This window comes from Cyrtonyx montezumae, unplaced genomic scaffold, assembly GCF_038088225.1.
Source record: "Cyrtonyx montezumae isolate F1298 unplaced genomic scaffold, pur_monq_1.0 scaffold_1, whole genome shotgun sequence".
NCBI classification, from domain to species: domain Eukaryota; kingdom Metazoa; phylum Chordata; class Aves; order Galliformes; family Odontophoridae; genus Cyrtonyx; species Cyrtonyx montezumae.
This window is the reverse complement of record NW_027071825.1, coordinates 20,252,643-20,276,659: the sequence shown is the minus strand read 5'-3', so window position 1 is coordinate 20,276,659 and position 24,017 is coordinate 20,252,643. Positions and strand designations below refer to the sequence as shown.

The window sequence follows — 24,017 nt, the reverse complement described above, 5'->3', positions numbered from 1 at the left end:
AACAATTAACAAAATCTTGGATGATGTAACTTAATCTCCTTTACCATCCTCCACTGAATTATCTTTGTCTTTACTCATCAGCCAAATCAGTCTACTACTTACACTGCTCTGATTCTAGTTTCACACTTTTAACAATGAGATAGTCAGTCACTCTTTCTGGTCCATTTCCAGGGATTTCCAATGAGAAATCACTTGTTTTATAATCTTACCTCAAAAAATAAAACATGAGTTGTGATTCAGCAAGGTGATTTAAAAATGATGTGACCAAACACACTGTAAATTTTCAAGCATGTTTGCCTTTCTTCATTTCACTGAAAAGACGTCTTTTTCTCTGAAATGTCTGTTAGTTGCTTTCTCATCTTCTTGCTCTAACATGTAAAATCCATTCCCTTTCCCAAGTGCTCAAATGAAGCAATCTAATTTTACTAGGCTGCCTAGAGGACAGTTAATAAATATTTAAATATCTGCTTACATCTGAAGTCTCCATGAATCTCTTTCTGTCTGAAATTAGTTCTATTAACTTTTCATAGCAAGCTACTTACTGAATATTTGGTCTTACTAAAGATCCTTCAATAAATACAGAAAATTTTGTTAAGATCATAGTTGCAGGGCCACAGGTAAAGATTTATTAAGATACAGTGGGTGAGAGTGGGAATGATGCTATGCAAGTCAGACACCTTTGCTTATTGATTTTAGAGTAGGATAGTATTCATGACTTTTGTGAGGCTATGAGAAATATGTTTTCCGTACATTACATGTTTCAACTTTCAACTAAAAGGTTGAGTTCTACAGTGCCACCATCTTTTAAAGATTAAATCCACATGGCAGTACATGGAATACAATATCCATTGTTCATACTTCTTGAATGACTTGGAATCATGCGTTAACATGATGAAACCAGATGGGATGTTCAAACACTAAACTCCATTCAGTACTAGCCAGATGTCTTCCCTTGAGAATGGGGGAGGGATTCTCCAAATAGCAGTTTCATACATGATATTAACCTACAAATTGTGAGCAACTGATTCAAGTGAATAGTTAGAAACTGTCTGTCTGCATTTATGCAAACGTGATCCAATCTCATTTCAGCTCCTGGCTTCAGATGTGGATGTTATCATCTGACGCCAAATATTTATGGGTTCTTCTCCTAACTTAAATGAATAAGTAAAGTTAAAATTAACGTGACAACCAAACTGTTGTTGTGCTTCAGCTAGCATTCATACAGGAAAACAAACAAATAAATAAATAAATAAAATGGAAAGAGAGGAAGTAGGGAACAGGAAAGCCAAGAGCAAGCTGCAAAATGTAGCACTACCTTTAAAAAATATAAACGTTGCCAAATGATTAGCAGGCAATCAGAAAGGCAGTATCCTTAAACAAGAGCTAAGCTTTGTGTGTAGCCATGTTTGCAAAAAATACATAGCTCTTTTTCTTTCAAAAAACAAACCCCAAACAAAAAACTTCAGTTATATTACCTTTAAGCCTTGCACAAATTTCACTACAGTGGGCTTGCAGCAGTGCAGTGACTGTAAATATGTTTAGACAGCTGGTACAATCTGAGGGCTTCTTAAGGAAATGGGAAACAGTACAGAAGATCTTAATTCAGAAATATTCTCATATAATAAGGAATGCCCAATATCTTCCAATGTAGAATGCTTTTTTCTTTTTTTAAAGTGAATAAAATTGCTTGTCATAAAATAAAGTATGAGTTTTCAAACAGAAAAATTTAAAAGTAGGTCTTCTCCCCCACATTTCTCTTTCATACTGTGTTACCCTCTCTTATTTTACATGCAGTAAGAGAAATGCCAGCCGAATGAAGTTTCTAAATATATAATACTGTATGATAAATCTTTGGCAAGAAGGGATATGCAGTTCTTGTCATCTTTATACTCACAAGCTCTTTCTGTAGAAAGCTAAGAAAAGGAGCAAGAAGGCTGGATAAGATGTTGCAGCCTAAGGCCACAACCTCCTATCCCTTAAACAAAATCTCAAATTTTCTTAACTGTTTGCACACCCATCACAACATCCAAAGCGCATATGTTGTCTGTTCTGTGTAAATCCCAAAGAAAGGAAGAAAGGAAAAGGATGTAGGCATCACACTGTGCTTTACACAGCAGAGAACAAAATGGAGGAATAGATCTTAACACCATCAAACGTTTGTGAACTTGATGAAGTTCCTTTGGTGAATTTGAAGGCCTTTAATTTTTCATAATCTTCTTATGCAAGGTGGCGTTCTCTTTCCATCTTCATGTGTGCTGGAAACACGTGATGGAGTCCTAACCTACAGAAGCCTTAGGGGATTACCCTACTTTGGTTTAACCACCACTAAACTAGTTGCCACAAAACAGGCTTTGTGGGAAGAGGTGTGCTGCCATCTTACTCAGAGAACCGACTCAAACAGTTACATAACAAAGAAATATTTTCATGAACTTGAAAACCTTGCACAAGTTCCCTTGACCTGTTTCTTTCTTAAAATTCAGAATTATTTTCTTGTACAAAGTTAACTTGTTCTTCGTCAGAAACTTCTTAATCCCTCTAGTTTGGATCTAGAAACAAAGTGCCAGATGAATCTCACAGATTGAAGGTAGCACTGTTCCATATTTAAGTCACTGAAATTTCAGGAGTAAATGTTCTCTTTAGCATGGTATTTTGTGTTTTGAGCAAACTTGTCTGTAATCTTGCAAGTAAGAAAACTATGAGAGACTACTCAGATTGCGAGCTGGTGATTTACTTGCTCTTTTCACTTATAATGAAAATGCAGATTTGAAATCTTATTCTATCCTGTCTGAATTTAATAAAAATATTCATCTATCTGAAAATATTCCTTATGGACACCATTCTAGTTACATGTACACTTTTAAGTAAAAGACAACAACAACAAATCCAAACAAGTAAAAAGAGTCTTTGCAAAATCTTCACAAATCCATCTTCAGTAACATTTCTTATCTGTTGCAACTAGATCCAACTTACATATCATGAGTCCACCCTTTGCAGGTGAATACTAACATTTTAATGAAATGGAAGATCGGATTGATGAAGAGCAGCTTTCCAGCCAGTGAGTTTCACAAGGAGAATATCAGTTATTTTTCTGGTTGATCAGTTTTCTGTTTTTTGTTTGTTTGTTTGTATGTTTTTGCTCTGGGACTCACTCAAGCTTTGACCCAAGCTCACTTATATTCACTTTTCTTCACTTCCGTGTCTGTTGTACATTAGGAAGTAGTTTATTGGAAGAAAATCCCTACCTCCCTCACTCTAAGTGTTGTGTAAGACTGAAGTATTGTGTAAAACTTAAAGGAGACACCTGATTTTTCATTACACCTCATTTCAACATGGAAAATAACTTTAAAACAAAGCACAATTTGGGATGGTTGTTGTCATTTCATTTCTTCATCTAAAGTTAATACTGAAGGCATTAAAAAGTGATCATAAGTTGGAGGATGATTGAAATGTGTATTCACAGAAAAGCAGGTTCAGCTAATTTCTTATATTTAGAATGGAGTTTTTAAACTGTGTGTGATAGCAATGATAGTTCAAAACGGCGAATGAATCTATGAGATTAGTATCCTATTCCTATCATGGTATTTTTTTCTGCAGATTTGTTATGTTGTGTAGCATAGTACAAAGTCAGTTTAGAATTTACAGAGAATAAGCTTTATGTGAGTTTTCTCTGGGAGAACTTTCAACATTCTAAGTAGCAGAAGAAATTAATTTCATAGAATTGTACACTGGTCTAAGTTGAAGGAGATGTTAAAGATCATCTAGTTCCAAACTCCCTACCATAGGCAAGGTTACCAAATATATATATATATATATATATATATATATCTGTACTTAAAATAGAAATTTGACTAACTTTGAAGTTTTATAAGATTTTATACTTGCTAGTCATTGTAAAATTAATCATTTACAAATGTACAAACTTCATCTCAGGTTGCAGTCTTGAAAAAGATTCATAGCAGCCACCTAAAGCTAGACAGTTGAAACCACTTTTTCCAGATATAGAATTGTGAAGTTCACTTCAGTACCTGAATGTCTGTTTCCACTGATAGAGAGCAACCTCAGATGTAAGTGAACTTTATGAGATAGGAGAAAATTGTGTGAAAAATCACTTCATTCTGTTTATTTCAAGACCAGCTCTTCAGTGCTGTTTCCTTCACAGAGACAATGTCTGTTTTCAGTCTACAGAAGTAGTTGAATTCTCAGCTGTGCAAAAAATACAATTATGACAAGTACACTTGACCTTCAGTGAAATTAAGGAGAGTACCACCTGCACTAAATATGTGTCTTGTAAACAATGTTAGCAGCAAATGGATACAGTCTGGCTAGAAATCAAGTCCAGTTGCATAGTTTACTAGAATAACAACATTTCAGATTGCTTTAAAGTTTTTACTTCTAATTGTAACCTACTCTTAAACAAGGAGTGTTGATGAGTTGTTAGCAGCTGCACTGTGAACAGGAGCACTTTTTGTGCTGAGATAATGCTGTGCAGCTCTAGGGAGAGCCTGTCATGGAATGAACAACTTTTTCGTGGGTCTCTTGCAGTACAATGTTAGAAATGAAATTGGGGAACGTGACAAAACTGTTCTGGGTCATTTCCCAGAATTTTTGATCACTTGACTTGTACCCAATCCCATAATAAATTAGTAGAGTAAAATCATGAAGTGGAGGCTATTTTTGCACTGTTTCTAAAAAAAAAACAAAACAAAAAAAAACCCCAAAAACAGAAAAAAACCCAACCTAATGAACTCCAAAGCCAATCCCTTTAATACTATATAGCAAATGAAGATTGCCTATAAGTATCACATGTAGAAGTCATAGGAAAATGAGGCTGCTCATCATGTCTGGAATCAAACTGTAATGTTGTGGTACATACCCCACACATAACTCTTATGGAAGTTCCATAAATATAGACCCTCATCAATCCTCTTTTTGTGCAATTATCACTTCAAAGTAATGCTGTACATAGAACAGATGTCATTATGGCTTATCTGGGCTACACGGTTCTGATGAAGTAAGACTACCTGTTGCTATTCAAGTCTTTCAAGTTAGTTTTTTCCTCTGTCTTATGAACATTTTGCAGCATAGCTCAGAGAAGAAAGAATGCAGGGTAATTTGGTTATTTAAAGATTTAAATGTCTAATCATAGTATCACATTTTTTCCTAGGTGTAGTTAACTGGTATAGATTGCAAAATGCAGGAATCCTATACTGGCATCTTGTGATTCCGATCAGTTTTATATTGTACTTACAGAGAGTACATTTTAAGTGTGAAGGTGAAGAAGTTAGAGATCTTAGTCAAAGTCCACATATCAAGATGCCACCAGTTCTACAAATGTGGAAAAAAATAACAGTCTTGAAGGTGATGGTATCTGGCTTATGCTTTCTGCAGCAAAGTGAATTGCAAGAAAACATTCTACTAAATATAAAATGTAGGTGAATAAGACATATGCATGTGCTTTTTTTTTTACATTATATGCATCACAGGCAACTGAAGAATATACAGTGTCTTCTATTTAATATACAGATTTCTATGTACCTTGCTTTTGTAAATCGAAGTACAAAATGTTATACAGACTTCATGTAATTTAGCTTTTTATTATTTGACTCTAAAACTTGAGTTTTCCTCTAAAATGTCTGTTCAGACAATGTGTATTTACAGGAAGTCATTTACATTACTATTTCTGTACAAGAAATCAGTATATTTCAGAGGAAAATCAGCTGAAGTGCCTTGTCTGTTCAGGCAGTGAGTTCTGGTTGTCTCTCCTATTTCCATAGCAAAGAGAATTAATTTGAGAGATCAATAGAGTTGCAAGCAATACATTGCTTACTCCTGCTCTATAATTCACAGTGCTGGGAGACATGCAACAATGCTTTATCTTAATCTTGTATCTTGTTAAATAGAATTATGCAAATGCTATACCCTTTCAAACAAGCTTTTGTTTTTATTAATTTAGTACAGTGGTAACTAATAGCAGAAAATGCATAAAATCATTGTGTGTGCTTGGGATTAAAAAAAAAAAAAAAGCTAAGCCTTGATATTGCATATGTGTAATGAATGGTGTTGTGTAAAACACTGCACTTTGCAGCATGTGAAACCTGCACTAACTTCCAAAAATGCAAAAGCACTTGCAAAAATGTTGCACCTGGAGCAGGGAGAAGTGAAGAGGGCAAAGGTCAGCATTAGGCATTAAGACACTGACTAAACAGACTTTACACTCGGTGAAAAGTCCAGACAACCCCTGCAGTGTCATCTTACAACTCTGGTTTTCTTCTTTTCAGGACATAGTAATCCATAAATACGCTCAAGTCACCAGCAGCTTAGTTCTTCCCCCTGGCCCCCTCCCCCTTTTTAACTCTCATTTTTAATTCTTACATAAAGATCTGAAATTTTAACATTTTCTGTGTCTCTTAATAACCTTGGGAACTGCCCCTCTCCTTCAGTGTTATGATTCACTAGATTTCTCATCTTTTAAAATCGTGTTTTGTAAATTATCTTCTTTAAAAAGTGGTTGCAAATGAACTAAAAATTATCCTTGAAAACAGATGCACAAATTCAAAGTAGACATAAGACATTCAAAAAATTTTTAAGGCAGTTACCAAGCTGTGAACCACTTAAATGCATCCTTTTTCTGTATCATCTGAAGCAGTCTGTACATAAAATATGTAGTTTAATACTTTCTTTTCAACCTCTGACCTTAGTTGTTTGGAAAGATGAAAGTAGTGTCAATTGAGATGTTGCAAGAAAATAATCATGTTGCTTGCTATTGTTGCTTCTTTAATCCAACAAAAAAATCCTTACAAAATATTTCTCAAAACTGGAAGAAACGTAATGGTAAAACACAAAGAAGTGCTTGTACTTTTATCATACAATAAAGTCTTTCAGTTTTGCATCTATTACGCTTACTAGCTGGAATCACGAGACCAAATTGATTTTAATCATTTTGTCCAATCCCATTATCCACATCCCAAGGCTTAAGGGACTGGATAGACTGCTAATATAGTTGAGATCCTGGATAGTACAAACAGGATGGTGAAATAGCCTATCAATTGCACATAGCCATGCACATTTTACTGACTTCCTCTCACTCTGCACTGTGCCAGGCTGCGCTTCCACACAGGATATTTCCCTCTCCCCCAGTCCTCCCCACCCCGCCCTCTCTGCAAACCACCCCGCAGACGTGCCACGCTGCCATTTTGTTGAGTTCTTGCAGCTCTTGAACAGCACAGACAAAAGGCAGTTGAAAGTCTTCTTTCTTTCATACTATGTATGAAAATGAATGCAAACATTCAGCAGAAAATGATGTTTTCTATTTTGCATGGAGACCCATATTTGCTTACGGAGGAAAGATTTTTCAGTTGCATGTGTGATGCACTGTAATCGCAGTCACAAAATGGTGGCTGGAGAAAATCTGTGAAAGCTCATGATCAACTTCAGGCCCACTGATTTCTGCCCCTGTGCAGTGACAAGGGTTTATAAAGCTGTCTGTTTAGTGCTGGCATTAGATTGTCAATAGAAACAGAAAGGTGAAACTGGGAATATGATTTAACTACCGCCAGCCATAGGGTATTTACTTTTCGCTGTAAGGCAAATGGTTCTGTAGAAATTAAAGGCGTATTTTAACGCTGTGCATAAAGCATAGGTTGAACTTTGAGCATTAAAGGGGTTCACTAGGTGTCTTTCAGACTTTAATAGTAAGAATCTGCTCAATGCCATTATGTGATCAGGGCTTTGGTGCTCAAATAGTGGCTGAAAACATCTGGGCCTCAGGTTTGGTAGTGCCCCACATGCAGTGCAGCAATTTGATCTGAATTGATAGAATCATTGTATCATGGGATTATTTGTTAAACAAGCCCTTACTCTACAAGAGTCAGCATTTTAGATTTAGGCCTTGTATGGCAGTGCTTTATGGTGAATATAGAGCATAACTGCAGATGAAATACTAAATTCTGTTTATCCTATATTCTGATAGTTAGTTGGCTATTGAAAAACAAAAATTCTATATTTAAGCATGTGAAAACTAAGGTCAAACCATGTGAACCTCTTGAGACACACCTTTATCTATAGCTTTAGAAATAAGACAACAAAAATGACTTCATTTAATGCACATGTGTACAAAAAGAAAGAGAAAAAAAGACTATTTTTCTGTCTGGAGTTTTATATTCTTTCCAGGCATTTAAAGTTGTTTTCAGGACCCTTTGCTGTGGTATCTCAATACCAACCTCACAACAGTAATCACATATTCAAAATTTGAGTTTTAGTAATATGACATAGATGAGAAACAAGACAGTAGTTAAAGGATTTGCCCAAGGCTACAAAGCATATTGCTGGAGAGCTGAAACCAGACCTTTTACCACATCTGCCTGTCCAGTCCCAAAGTCTGTGATTTATTTTATGTTCTCAGGCATGTTTCTTCTTGCACATGCTACTTCAACTACATGCTTGATGTACACTTGAAGGCCATATTGCCCAATGCGTTTTCTAATTTTCATTTTTATTTTTTTACTTTGCCACTTTACATTTGGAAATGGTTGGAGCTTTAATAAAACACAATTTAATTTAAGAACAGGAGGATATCTTACTTAAATTATTTCCCAGAACTGTTAGTTATTTTTTTGGTTCAAGTTTACAGTGAAAATAGAAAACCATCAACCGCTTAAGCATAAATGTTAAATGAAACTGGGAATAGAGTTAATTTATCTAAAATTGTATAGTAGTATAAAACTGTGCCAGATTTTATGCTTGCAAGGATAAAGAGAACTTTGTTCTTTACTGCTTTTAACTGATATTCTCTTTTTCTTTCTTCTTTCTATCCACTTACGTTATCTGTGGATTACGTAAACATATATGTAGAACCTTGTGTACCTTTAGTGTACTCTACTTGCTAAATTTGAGTAATCATGGCTATATTACTCTACAGATGATATCTCATTAACTCCCAATAATACAGTAGGTGAGACTGTTACGATGCAATCTGTGTGCATTTCTATTGATCCTGTTCATGTGTGAATGTACAGTATTTACAGTCTACTTTGCACATAGCTCTCAGACAAGTGAGACCGTGATCTACAACCCACTTATTATGGGTGAGGTGTCTGTACAAAATCTACGTAGGTAAATTAATAGTATTTGAAGATTTTAGATGTTTTAAGAGTGAGCACTTTGGAAAGTGAAAAATATATTTTCTCTACTTTTTAATGTTTTCTTTTTTAACTACCATCTTCTTTACCTTTTCTGACCTCGTTAGAAAAGGGAAAGCAGCTCAACACGCCTTAATTCACCCACACCTCTCCTTTTTTACTCATTCTTTGCTTGAGGGCTTTTATTTCTCTTGAATATTTCACAGTGAAATGATGCTGAGTACCTGTTTGTCTGGTGTGTGATAGGCATTTCTTGTTGCAAACATGTGTAAAAGAAGAATTTGTAATGATTTTTGCCTGTATGTGACTGGATTTGCTGCTGTACAAATAATATAAACTAAATATTCTTAATTATTTTAGTTCATGCTAGAAAAGGTTCAAGACAAAGGGGAGATTGATGCAGTATGCCTTACAATGGCCCTACTGATTTCTCTACTGGCCCTTCCTCTGCACATGGTCAATTAGAATTGAAAATCCTGTGCTGATTTCATTCGCTGGAATTTTTAAGCAGGTCAGGAAGAAAGATGTTATTGAAAGGAAAAGTCTCATCTAAATAAGAAAAGAACACGTGGCCATCTGGTCTAACTGTACCGTGCCGAAAGTCATTTTGGCTCAGCCATAGTTTGATCTTTACAACAGTTTGCCAAAATATCAAACAGAAATCTGTTTACATTAAACCACTCTGTGTTTTTTATCTATAAAAATGCAATGTGCAATCCTCCTCCTATCTGTAATACATGAGCTCATTTGACCCCATTGCCTTGCTGAGACCGACTGTTTCTGGTAGACTCTCAAATTACTTCTGATATGTAAAGGTGTAAGTGAAACAGACAATCTTTTGAAAGTTTTGGAAGTAATCTTGAGCACTTTATTCTTATGACTAAAACTTGCATTTCTGCTAGAACAAGAAAAGACTCAGACAAGCAGATACAATAGGAGAAGCGAGGGTTAGGGAGGACCTGAATTAGAACCTGGCATTTCTGTGAGTAGCACCATGTAGTCTGCACAACCACTTGGAGGCCATAGACTAAGGTATGAGCTGTAATAGACATCAAACTTTAAAGGAACTGACTCATAATTATCCACGAGCTTCTGCAATTGCTTTGTTTCAGCATTAGCGGCTATTTAAAAGTTTAAAGAAATCAGCAAAAAATACAGGTCAGAATTTTCACATTAAAAAAAACAAAAAACACTCCTTCTGTAAAATTAAATCACATAGCTTCAATCTCTGGTACTTGGGCAGCAGCAGCTGGAGGTTAATGCCATATATGACAAAAGTAGGTGGGTGTAACAAGTCCTACATACTTAGCCAGAGTTCTTGAACGTGAAGCATAGATGAAAACAAAACAAAACAACAAAAAAGGAGGCCTTACTAGGAGAAGGAAAGAATAATGCACTAAAAATGGATTCAAGGGTCCTCTATTCATATTCTCAGGTTTAATGCTCAAGTTTATGTGATTAGGCATTAGTTTTGCATTGACATACAATACATACATTGCCAGTTGAAATATTAATTCAAATACAAAGTAGTATTGAAATCTTCTGAAGTTTCTAGGAATTGATCTGTGTTGGATTTTAGCCCTTGGGAAATGGATAAAAATATGATTGCTTATTGTCATTACCACTTAAGAAAATAAAAGCACTTCAAAACACTGCAGTCATTATTCTGAAGTATATTTGTAAAACATGATAAATTTTCAAGAATAACATGCCAGAAAAAATAGAAAAAAAAAAAAAAAAGGAAATGAGCATATTAATACTACCAAACTCTTGTATATAGACATGTTTCATGTAAGCATGTACTTACATAACCATTGTGTTGAATCAGCTACTGATATTATATACAAGGTAGGTAAAATGCTCCTTCAAATAAGTGTTTGATTCCTTGTTTTAAAAAGTACAGTAATACAAGTGTGAATGTAGATCTCAATTCATTTTCTTTATTTCTTTGAAATCTCTTCTCTGGAATCTTTACCTTGCCCGTGGAATACTGTTGTCTCTAGATGCAACCTTTTGTTTGTTCATCTCCACTGCTAAGTAAGTTTTGGTAAAGACTCAATATCTGGGCTGTCGATACTGGGTTCCTTTTTTATTTGTGTCTATCAGCAATACTAAAGAAATTACCTGAAAAAACCCTGAGTCTTATCTTTCTAGTAAGATACCTGTTAGCATGGCTAAAATACAGTTTAAGTCTTTCCAGTGAGTAAATTAGAAGCACACACGTGACATATTTTCAGTTCCATTTGTACCGTACCATAATTTGTACCAGAAGGCGACACAATTGCAAAGAACTTGTAGAAAACAGGTCCACACAGCATATATTTAAAAATGAAATGGCAAAAACTGCTTTGAGTCTGCCTTGCCCCTGGGTGTCTGCTAACCCCACCCATACCCACACCAGACGGAGGGTGACTATTTTGGGTGTGCTGCGTGCCCAAGCCCAGCTCTTACGTGGTGGCCCGGGGCCAGCAGGCAGTGGAGGGGCTGGGCTGGCTGCGGGGCCAGTGAGCAGAGCAGCCCCGGCCATGCTTCTCTCCCTCCATCTGCAGACAAGCCTGCCCGCAAAGCCTCTGACTGCTGTTGGGTAGAAAACTGCCACAAAATGGTATAGGAGATCCTGCTAATCTCTCTAAAAGCAAATGCTTAAGTGTTTCAGTATGACCACCTTTCAGATATATGGCTCTGCACTATTTACCTTTATCCAGGGTGTTGTATATGTACAGATTATCTTAATGTGATATACAAGAGCTGCACGGTAACAGTGTAAGTGATGCATAAGCTTAGCATAAAACACTGCAGTGACTGTAAAGCTGGAGTAGAAACGACCATAAAATCAGAAATAATGGGGGTTGTAGCTATGCTGAGTAGAATGTGTGTGCACATAAGCACGTGTTCTGTACAATAGCACATGTAGATATATTTGGAGTTACTTCTTTTCTTTTATTTGAGAATTACGGTGAAGTCAAAACTGAACGAGGTTAACATAAGGAGAAAAGGGCTGTGTTCGCCTTGAGTCTCCCTGCAGCCCGTCTCAGACTCCTGACGTGCACATAGCAGAGCAGCAGGCTCGCCGTGCATTGCGTGCAGGCTCCTCGATTGTGGAGGGGAAAAAAACCTGGCTGGGCTCCAGCGAGGCAGCGCAGCTCTGTTGATCATTATGTCTAGCCTTCAGGTGTCTGCGCGGTGGGCGGCAGTGGGGGAGGGGAGATAGGAGGGCAGACAAAGAATAATATGGTGTATTTAAAAAAAAAAAAAAATTCCTATATTCGAAATTCACCTCAAGATCCCCCCCCCCTTTTTTTTTTTTTTTTTTGAAAAACGCTTCTTTTAACGTTCCTTTCCCCACAGTGGGAGCAAGCAAACATCTGTCCAGGAAGATTTATTTAAGCCATAATTAGTAGCGTCTGGAGTCTTTCAACAATTTCTCCTTATTGCACTTAATTTTTTTAAAAAAGGAGTCTGCTCCTCTTTCACTTAGAAACTGTTTTCACTTCATGCTTTATTGGAGATCCAGCCCAGCCAGGACCGAGTCAGATTTCTATTGTCTTTGGTTTTTCCCCTCTGAATGTAGTTCTCAGGATCTAACTTTTGATGGGGGCTGGGGGAGAGCAGGCAGGGGAAAGATCTTATTAAAGATACCATGAATGTTTGGAAAGAAATACGAATCGGTGCTTCTTGTTCTGCAGTTATCGTTTGGGTTTGATTTCTTTCCCAGAGAAGGAAAAAGCTTTGCTTTGTCTGTTGCTTCTGTTTGAGAACTCTCATAAATCTTGCCCAGAAAGCAACTTGGGCTTAAGGAGATCTGGGAAGAGATTGCAAAGCCTCTCACTAAGAATATTCTCTTCTTTCTGCCCTCTTCAGCCCCAGTGCCCCCTACACCCACCCTCCCAATGCTGTACTGTGAGGAGCCCCACTCCTTTCCTCGCCTGCCAGGAACCCACACGACTGCCAGTTGCAATGGAGAGGCAGTTAAAGTTGCTTATCAAAAAGCCTCTCCTCAGGCTGAGCGAGTCCAGATATTGCACAGCGGTGTTTTCTCAGTACAGCCATAATCCGCCCTGCTCTCCCCCCCGACTGCCCGCTCTCCCCCTCCCCCCGTGGAAGGGGTGGGATGGGAACCTTGCTCGACTTCATTGTTCCAAATGTAAGAGCTATTTGCCCCAAAGTGTCTTCGCTGTCTTTCATAGCTAATTATAATAACTGTCAGATGAATGCAAAGTCTGGGTTGCCCTTGCTGGCGGAGTTAAAGTTTGCCTTTATTTTTTCCCCTTGGGGACAGATCAGGCCTGATTAGACACAGAGTACAAATAAAAGTGAACAACGTACGTGTGTAGGGCTTTTTGTCTTTGTTTTTCTTTATGAACAAAGCAGCATGCTGACTATGTCAGGAAGCAGTGTGGCATGCAGTGTGCATGCAGGCACTGCCCTGGAGGAGAACTCCTTTTATTTATTTTTTTTTCTTTTATTGAAGCATGCAAGAAATATCTCTGAATTTGAATAACAGTTTTCATACTTGTTCATCTCATTCAAAAAAGTAACCCTTCAATTGGTGCACATATCATTTTGACAGTTTTAAGGGATTTGCTTTTCAGGTTGAAAATAAAAATAAATAGCCCCGTACTCACAGTTTTGTTGTGCTGTTCAGGTCGCTGTTTCCTTCCGCAGACACCAGGAGAGTGGGAGGATGTCAAGGGTGCAGAATTCCAGTTTAATTCAGGAGAAATTTGCAAATGTGCTTCTTGAAGTCGCCTGGAAGTCAGCCACTTGTGCTCAGACATCCCATTGCTTCTCTGCACGCTATACTATCTGCAGTTCTGAATTGAACTAAATACTGCCCATGTGAAAGACAGGGGAAACACAGTCATGTGGGACACACAAATCCACTCTATTGGCTCTGAAGGCACAACTTCAGCATTCTTGCATTTCCACCATTGGTTAACAGTTCAAGCTGAAAGAGTCTAGATCCTCCTAGTGAGTCCGTTTTCCCTTTATGTGTGGAAGAATGACTGTAGGATTTTACAGTGACAGGATTAGTTAAGAAAGGGACTGAAGTCATCCCTTTGACTGAAGCTGGTGGGTGGGGATTGGAAGCTGTGCTTTTCTCAAGTCGACGTTTTTCCTTTTTCTGCCCGTCTACGGTATATCAGGAAATGCTGGTAGTTAACTTGGGCAGTGCAGGGAAACTGAAGTGACTTTCTTCAGTTCAGGGATAGAGATTTCAGAGCAAGACAGACTGTGCTATGATTTTATGGGAATTACTCTGTTTATTCTGGCTGGCAAAAGGGTAGTTATTTTCTCTTTTCTAGTTTCTTAAGCATGGAAAAGCCTGTTTTAGAATCATCTAAGTTGAGTGTTTGCATCCCACAAGCTAGACAAATAAATCCAGCAGTTCCAAGACCTGGACTAGTAATTTGTGTGGCAATAGAAATTAGTTTTTAAAGTTATTTAATCTCTTGGAAATGTCATAATATCATGATATTTTATTTCCATCATATAATCATTTTGTAGGAAGCAACAAAATTTGATAAACATCAGCAATTGTTGATATTATGACATTTTGAGAATAACAAAACTATTACTATTAAATAAGAGGGAAGAAAATTGAGTATTTCTTATTTTGGTGTTCTGTCATGTGCCTAATTTAGTTATGCCAGCGTGAGCGGTAATTTGAAACGGTACTCAGTCATGTGTGACATACTTCTCCAATTAACCCTTATTAAAAAGACCTTTCTCAAATCCCACATGCATATTTCCCAGAGCTGCAGAAAGCAGAGGTATGACAGATTTGTCAGGCGCAGTGTCCATTCTCTCTTAGCAGGTTTGTTTCCAGGGCTTTGACCAATGTTGTTTAAATACTCTAAATATGTGGATACTGTTGGGGGACTGCTGAACTTAGGGTGCTAATGTAGCAGCTGAAGGATTTAACTAGGATTGGAAATTTTCCAGAATAACTGTTCTTCGCTAGTTAATTCATTCTACACCTCGGGAGTACAGAGGGCCAAGCACTGACAAGCTACATCGCAGGTGCTTGTGTTGTGTACATGCTCTTATTCAGCAGCTCATGCCTAGCTATGGGTGTCAGGAGATCTTTTTGTTTCTGCCAGGCTGACCTGTGCAGACCACCTTAACACAATGCATCTTTCTCTTAGGAGTTCGCTCTCTTAAGCTATTTTTAGACTTTTATCATCACCTTGTTGACCAGCCTTGTCATCACTTAGTTGAACACCATCTTCCAGGTGTAGCTGCAGAGGATATGGGAATGTTCCTCTGTAGCCTGCCACCTGGTATTGCTGCAGAAAATCGATATGAGCTTGCACTTTACCTAAGCACAAAAAAATACATATTTAAAAAATCTACTAACACACCTGACAAGAAGGACTTCAGAAAAGATACTACATGTAGAACATTGCATGTTCTACTGCCAGGCAAGAAGGCCTATTGCAAAGCCTTCTATGCTTGTAAGTGCCAAAAAAGATGTAGAGCATTTACTCTTCTTTAGCAGGCTTACTTTAAAAAATGCTCAGTAATAGTGTGTAAAAAAGCTGGGGTTAAAATTTTCTTTAATTGTTGGATTTCAGCTTTGTTAATCTTCTTGAAGAAAGGCAAATGTCTGGTTTGGATAAAGTAAGGCCATAGCAGTAGCATCAAAACTTTCTCTCTTCCCTTTAAAAATGTTTTTTGACTCTGCTGAGCTTTCACATCTGGACTCCAGAACAGTGACGGGAGAGAACTGGAAACCCCGGGAAACATTTTTTTTCACAGCGCTGGTGGTCTTTGTAATTTTGGTTACTTTTTTTGTTGTTGTTGTTGTCATTTTATTCAATTAAAGTGGGAAGAAATAGTAACAAAATAAGCCTTACTCCAGAGAGTAGTTAAATCTTTAGTTTTAAGACTAGTACATGGTCTTGTGGTAAATACATCTTTCTCATTAATACTGATTCCTGAGTTTGAATGTTGGAAAGCTATTTGAAGAAGGCAAATAAACATATGAATAAATTTAATATTGTTTAGCTGTTCTCTCAAGCAAATCATGGGTGAATTTTGGGGAAATATAGTGACTCTGAAACAGTGATTGTTTACCTGCACTTCTAAAGTCACGAGTCAAAGCCTTATGTGATGCAGACAGATGTGTTTGTGAATTAATAGTTAGCAGTAATACGATCTTCAGAGAGACATGCCTCTGTATATTCAATGGAGATTTTCTTCCCCATATCATCTCCGTTGAAAAGAAACTAAGACTAAAGTTGCATCAGTTTAATTCTCCTTGATTAACAAACTGCTGCTTCCTCCATTATTGGATACTGGAAAGGATTTTGTAACCATAGGAGCCAAAGGATGAGGGCACGATAAAATTATCGCAATATGGGCAATAACATTACTTTGCAAATAGCCTTATTATTGCATTGATGCTTATGTGAGACATGATGCTGTATAAACCAGGGCTGTCAGTCAGGAGACCGCACTGTCACTGCTATGTGGTCCTCTGTGATTCCATCCATTGACAGAATGGACTTGATACTTAATTAAACTTGTGTTAAAATTCCATTGAATCAGTAAGATGTAAGCATAGGCTTAACTCCTGCCTAATGGAGGTCTAGTTTCTAAGAATTTTCACAGTTCTCTGCATGGGAACTTTCGGAAAGAAAAAACTGAAGTAAGTTAGAAATGGTTGTCAGTAAAAGATCTCGTTTTGATTCGCTGGAATTATTAGAGAGCATATGGTGTGAGGGGAAAACTAGAATGGCCTTGATCCTGTCGTGTGGGGCGCATTCCCAAACTTCACAAAACAGCTTGTGATTTCTATTGTGTAAATCCGAGCACAGTGACTGTTGGTGGGAGGAAGCAGTTTGCCCCTCAGCTTCTTTATCATGGTGTGTGCCACATTTAGGAAGAAATCAGAACATCAGATTTCTTTCGGAAATACTTTGAGTAAAGGCACTCAGGCAGTGTGCTTGGTGATGTCCTGTATTATCTAAGTAGATACTTCAGAAAACAACTGTATCTTCTGAAAATTAAATGCAATGCTATCACATGTGTGAGGTAGACTTCAAGTTGCCAATGTTTTTAAGCCTTTTTATTTTTCTTGCTTTTCTATGCTTTATTGTATAGTCTATGCATTTGCTTGCAACTTTGCCAGAGAATGCTTGCTGTTCTGTACACCTTTGCTTTTTATAATTCAGTAGTAGGTGGTATCTGCTAAAGTTTATATTTTGTATTAGTCACTGCTGGTAAAATCCCTCTCTGTGATGACTGTTGGTAATGCATGAGAAAAGAATAAATCACTTGGAGGAAAAAAGAAAATTATATTGTGAAGCTCAAAGAAGGGAAGAAGATCAAGAAGAAGCAAAGTTCCTGGTAGTGGCAAGTAGATAAAGATACCAAAAGGCCATTTCACAGGGAGAAATTTCCAGAGCCTGGAAACACACACACCATTTGTAGAGTGTGCAGATATTCCAGAAATGGTTTTATAAGTAGCTAAGATAGCCTTAAGGTAAGGTGAGGAGAGCTTCAAGTGCAGATGATACAGGAGGGCTCTGAAGGAATGTTTGTTCTTGTCTCCTGAAATAAGAGGGGCAAAACTATCTTAACTATCTTAGCTGTCTGGGCTAGTCATCTGTGCTGTGTATGAACCAGCTGGTCAGGCTGCAGTATCTCCCACATACGGAAAGGAAAAACAACAGTAAAGCTGTTGGTAGCATGACTGACTGGGGAGGGGGGAGGGAAGGGGTTGTCCAGTTGTTTTGTTTTGTTTTGTTCCATTGGTGGCGGTGATTTCTACTCAAAAAAAAAAAAAAAAAAAAAAGAGAGAGAAAGAGGAAGAGGAAGAGGAAGAAAAAGGACAGATTTCTTTCTCATTCTTGTTTTTTGCCCTTGGTATTTATGTAGTTACTATGTAACAAACACAAGATACTGTGAAGATTTTCAACAGGCAAAGTGGGAGCTGGTATCCCACTACTACTGAAAATTAGAGCAACTTATTCCTGCTTCCTTTGTGGACTTACAAACATCCTCAGATGGAGTATGTTCTTGACCCTGTCAAATTCATGTATACTTCAAGATTTTAGATATTTCATGTTTATAAACCTGATTTTGGTTACAAGACTCTTGGTCAGGAATTCAGATCTCATCAGCTTCCCATTCAGATGACCTGAGAACATTAGGAAAAATGGAGAACTTTCAGCTAATCTAATCTAAAATTTTTACAATATGCATGCAGTGACAATTAAAACAATTGGATAGCAACTGTATTTTTAGGGGAAAATTTGTATACAAAACAATTTTATGTAAACACTGAGTTAATAACTGCAATGTTATTCAGATGAAACTGAGTGATAGAAATGTTTGAAAACTTGTCTGTATTCAAAGTGCTGCAGAATTAAGATGTCCAGAAAGATCTGAACAACAGTTAGAACCAACAGTGCTTTTAAGCTGATACATGTCAAGTTTAAGATACATGAAATACACGCAACCATAAAGGTTCCACTGAAGTGAAAGATACTTGCACAGTATTTAGACACACTGCCAGATTTCAGAGAGCCTGATGATTTCTGTTAAATTATACTTTCTTTTTTATTACAGGGAGCTTTTCTGAATTTTTTGGTAAATCTTCCCATTTTTATATCTCTGTTCTGGTTGTTGGTTTTTTTTTTTTTCTTTTCTTTTCCCAGAAGTCATATCAGTACAACCAAATTCTTTTCTATGTAATTATGTGAGCATGAAACTCAACTGGTCTGATTTTCACTAAGAATCAGAAACTCAGATGGGGGCAGTCTGACTTGTTGATCGTAAGGGGTCTTTCTTTCCTCAGACTGCTCTAATGAGGTTACATAGTTCTTTCTGGTTTCAGGTAAGTTCTTTGATCTCCCATATAACGTAAAAGCATATAAACTTCATAAACTGTGTTTAAAACTGCCACTTTCTTGTAGACGTCTGCACCTGGCTCTTTATATTCTCATTTCCGTCTGCTGTAAGATATTCTACTGGCTTAAAAATCTGAAATGTATCAACAGTTTGTGTCAGAATTTAGTGAGGAATGATAGTACTTACTAGATCACATTTAAAATGCAGAAATCTTTTAATGTAAAAGTTGTATGTGGTCTAATTTTGTGATTTTTTATTTAATATTTCCTTCCCCTGAGATAAATCATCTCTTTTTTCATACAGGAAATAGGTGAATGTGTAAGTATTTCACACTATATGTAGCAAAAGCAAATAGAGCAGTTACTCCATTCCCTCAGAACCAGCAGCACTGTCTGCCACAGAAGTACAGGATTGTTGGTAAAATTAAAGCATCACAGGGAAACAAGTCATATGCAATTGCAACTTCTTCAGCAAAATATATATTAGTTAAAATATATTAAAATTTGATCTAGACTATATTGATTATTGTAGGGACAATATAATAAATCTTTGAGACTATTTTTTTTAATAATTTTAATTTAAATGGATCACCCATTTGGGAATTTGCTACTATTGTCTGATGTTTCAGTCTTTTAGGGATAAAGGCAGTAGGTATTTTACCCCATTTCTGTTCCACTTTCAGGTGGCCCTAAACCGAGATGGTTTCAAAAGAATTTTTTTAAAAAAACATCTGTCCTCCACATTCTACTTTTTAACCTTTTTAACATTTACTTCTGTCTGATTTTCTTAAGACAAATTAATACTGCATAAAGGGAGTGCTAATACTGTAGCTTTCCTTGCAAGAAGCCAGATCTGTTACTTTAAGGATATGTATTTTTCCTCTGGTAGCTTATGAAAATTTAAATTAAAAGGATTTAATAATTTAAGCAACATAGTTTAGTGACTGAATGTTGAAGAACAGAGGAGTTTGAAATTGCTAGCAAAACACAAGATGTTTCAGAGAATATAGCTTGATACTTTACTGCCTTAAGGCACTGATCTTTCCTAGGTGTGTGCAGGGTAGATTTGCTTTCAGAAATAGATTATAATATTAGAGTCAAAAAGGACTGGTACTTAGCAGTGACATTCTATCCTTAATTATATATTGGATTACGTATTCTGTATTGATTAATGAATTTCTAATACACTAAAGAGCAAAGAATTATTTCAGCAAGAGGATTTTGATTTTGGGTAAAGAGCGAGATGGAGGCAGAGGGGAGAAAAGCAGGATGGGGGGAAATCAATGCAAACTGCACTTGTTCAAATAATTGCAGCCACGAAAGTATGTTCACATATTTGTCTGATCCTTGTAGGGGAATACACTCCTATCCTGTGCCCTCCTAAATGTCCTCATGCTTTACATAATATCTATAGCCATCATGATGGTATCTAAATATCCTAATACTACATCCTTTGCTCTGCTTCTCTTTTATCTTCATGCTGTTTAATTATGGACCTTGTTTTTGGTATATCACAGTCTGAACTAAAGATTTCTGGCATGAGGGACCTTGGCTGAGATCCTTAATGAAATCAAGGAGAGGAGAGTGGGTTTCAGAGTCTCAAGTGGCATGAGGCTTTCACCCCGCCTTTATTCAGGACACCTCTAGACAAAGGGAACAAGTACAAATGAAGTGCTTGAGTAATAAGCCAATTATTTCTTTTAATTAGGACATGTATAGGGAACTCTTAAGCTAAAGAAAGGGTGGAATCTGCTGAATACATTATTCATAGTAAATAGTTTGCCCAGCTCTGACAGAGCTAGTTCTGACAGAGATAAAACTGCAGTGGCATCAAAGTGTCTGCTCATACAGGGTAGGGTGTTGCTCTGACACAGATGTCAGACGACAAATCAACATGAGGTGAACAGATGAGTCCAATTCCCTGCCTTACTTAGCTGGGAAGATCACCAAGGGTGGTCAGATAGGCTCCAGTGATGCTTTTAGAGCATCCTTTAGCTGTAAAAGATAAATAAAACCGGCCAGGAGGTAACGTCTGTAATTCTTTAGATCTGCTTTGCAGAAATTACAAAGGAGAGACTACAAACAGCCTGGGAACTATCTGTCACAGTATGGTGAGGATGTTCAGTGGAACCTTGTGGACACCTTAAGACTGAGGGGAGACCTAAACATTTTAAACAGTTTTACTGGAAAAGTAGGTATTGCTAAACAGGAGTTTAAAGTAGCTATGGTTAATTTTGTCAGTACTGAATTTACCTCTTTCTGCTTTGATGTCTCCAGTAAGACATCTTTGAGATTCGGTAGCAGTGATGAAAATCACTGAAAATGTCACAAATAGACCGTGATTTGAAACCTTTCAGTTGGGATGGTACCTTGACCATGTTTTTGGAAATCATAGTTTCCTTTGGGCTTTCATTACCCATTTTAATTCCTATACTGCATGCTGAGTACCTCTGTGCTCTTATCCCATTTTCATAAAATCATTTATTTTCCGCAAAATTGAGTGCTTACTGAGGAAAAACCAAACTCATCAGACTAAAGACCCTTTAAATTCTTCCTTGGCACAGGCATCTAGGGAACGACCTCATTCAGAGTACTCATCCTGCAGGCAGGGATTTGGTAGAACCATTTAAATGTGTGCTGTGACAGCAGCCGTGCCTCCGTGCAGAGCTTGATGTGGCAGCTGGGGTTGGCCAGTTCCAGCTCCACAGCCATGCAGGAAATTTCAGAATTCAGACTGCCTGCACCTCTAGCCATTGGGCTGTCATTCATGGGTTTGAAATAGCATAGTATATCAGTGGCTAATTTTGGCTGAAATCGTCATCAGAGAACGAAATTTTACTTTGAGAAATAAAACAGGTTTATCAAAATCAAACGAAAAAAAAAAGTCCAAACAGAAAATATTGATTATTTCAGCCATTTCTTAAAACAAATACAAATATGAACATCATCGGTAGATTTTTTTGCTTTCTGTTCCTGCTTCTGTCAGACTTCATTACCTCTATAGTGTTTGTCCTCTCTGTGATGTTTCAAGACATATTTTAAAATCATTGTAATTTCGTGTCTAATTTATAGCAAGCCTTTCTTGTCTTTTTAAAGAAATTATGTGAAATGGATTTATAATGCAGTTTGCAGTCCTGTACTGTACTGAAAATCCTCATTTTGCATTGACATGTTCTCAGAGTAATAGCAATAGTTAATATACATGAGATCTTGGTTAAATTTCTGTTGTTTTTTAATTACCTCATTCTAAAATTTCTATAAATTAGTATCTTTCACAAAAACAGAATCATAGTGAAGATTTTATCGTACTGTTAAAAAACTGTACATCAGAGACAAACAATTCATGTAGAAATATGTACTTGTTCCTTTGAGAGAGGTGAATAGATAAACTGTCCAAGGTACAGGGAAATAGAGCATGGATAATGCGGGTTTGAGATATTCTGTTGCTTAAGTGATGCATTAAATCAATATTCTGCAAAGCTTTTTCTTGTTAAGTTATTTACTTGGCTGCTGTCACAATTCACCATTTAGGTCATCGTCTTTTTTAAAAAATGTATTTTCTTGTGGCCTAATTTAACTTTATCTAAATACTTCAAATCCTCAAGTAATGAAACTTCTTCAAATGCTAAAATTGTAGCACTGTTTTAATGCTAATATTTACACTGGAGTTCCTGACTTGGTTAATAGGCTAGGAAAAAATAGACTTTCAAGTGAATGACTATTTTATCTGCATAAAAATCTATTACTATGAATGAAAAGCAGAAGGAATAAAAGGTAATGTTAATAATCTAATAAAGGGAAAATACTTTAATAGGATCCTGAAGAGAGAATACTGAAAAGGCAAGCATTATTCAACTGTTTTGGTTTTTAAAGTGTATGCATAAATGAAATCAAAAGTTGCTTCTTCTGAGCAGTCAGAATAGCCTCTCAAATGTGTGGAAAAAATCAGTGTCTGACTTTAAAAAGAGCTGAAGGTGTGCACTCAGTAACCTTCCCTCTGACTGAGTGAGAGGTGCAGAGCATTGGTACCCTGGAGGTATTTTGTTTGTCCAAAACTAGACATATCCTGGATCATGAATTGACTCTGTGTTAAGGTTTTACTGAGCTTAAGATAACAAAATCATTTTAAAACAAGCTATTTATACAATTAATTTTTTCCTTTAATCAAGATTTAAAAGGGTAAGATCCTCTACTTCCTGTTGTAAACTGTCTTAATGGTCTATCATCTATACAGTGCTGTGTGAGAAACACCGTTTACATAACATGTAATTAGTCACAGTGCCCACGTGTGTGCAGCTGATTCTGCACTTCAGTTTTAGGTGGTTTCATATTTTTTCAAAGAATTCTTTAAGCAAGTATAATTACAAGTGACAGCCACAGGGCTATGTGTTTAGGTTCTGTTTTATTTTATTTTATTTTGCTTCTTTCTAAGCAGTTTCCAGTAATTTTCATCTACTTCAAGAGCCAATGTTTCCAAAGAGAATTTCCTCATCCTTGTTAGAGTATTTTAGAAATATGGATGCTCAAGTAGTGATGAAACGGTGAAGCTAATGCATGACACTTGAGTTAAGGAGACTGCAAAGATTAGGATTAATTATTTACAAAGGTGAATTAAAATGGGTCATGAGGGGAAAAAAAAGTACTGAAGCTTATAGAGGGAGATTGAGATTGCCTGTGTTCCTTGTTCCTCACACAGGAGGTGACAGAGATCTTCAAACTAACCTGAAGATAGAAACAAATCTTTTTTTCTTTCTTCTCCAAGAAGCGTTTTTACTCAGCACATCTGATCAAACGATGGAATTTGCTGGCAAGATAAAGCTAGACATGTTTGTGAATGACAGTATCTGTATCAGCTGCTTTTATGCCTCTCCATTATTTTTTCCATTACATTGTCTCTTCATAATCACGATTTCATTAATCTGTTTGGGTTATTTTTTTGTTTGTTTTCTTTTCTGATCCCTTTTCTTATTGATCTCTACCACTTTCTGGGAACTTGAGTGCAAAACAGTACATTTACTGC

The 24,017-nt window shown here is 36.8% G+C and overlaps 1 long non-coding RNA gene across 1 annotated transcript in view; it reads right to left on the bottom strand.

Annotated features, from left to right (window-relative positions):
• Nucleotides 1-14,093, bottom strand: part of LOC136052708 (uncharacterized) — a 52,827-nt gene extending 38,734 nt beyond the window's left edge. The window contains exon 1 of the long non-coding RNA XR_010622560.1: nucleotides 13,763-14,093. This is a non-coding gene — a long non-coding RNA (uncharacterized LOC136052708). The remainder of the gene's footprint in view (nucleotides 1-13,762) is intronic.
• Nucleotides 14,094-24,017: the final 9,924 nt, after the last annotated feature.